Consider the following 231-nt stretch of genomic DNA (forward strand, 5'->3'; position numbering starts at 1 on the left):
TATCTTTTCTAATTCACTCCTATCTCTCTCTCTCTCTCTCTCTCTCTCTCTCTCTCTCTCTCTCTCTCTAAGTTTATATGCACGAAGATTTTCGTACAACTAATATAAAAAAGGTGATGGACAAAAGCAATATAACATGTTATGAATAGTTCTTTATTAGTGAACATTGATTCTCATCTGGATAGAAGACAGTGGATAGATTTTTGTTGCAATACTGTTGCTGATAATACG

This window comes from Anabrus simplex, chromosome 1, assembly GCF_040414725.1.
Source record: "Anabrus simplex isolate iqAnaSimp1 chromosome 1, ASM4041472v1, whole genome shotgun sequence".
Taxonomy (NCBI): Eukaryota; Metazoa; Arthropoda; class Insecta; order Orthoptera; family Tettigoniidae; genus Anabrus; species Anabrus simplex.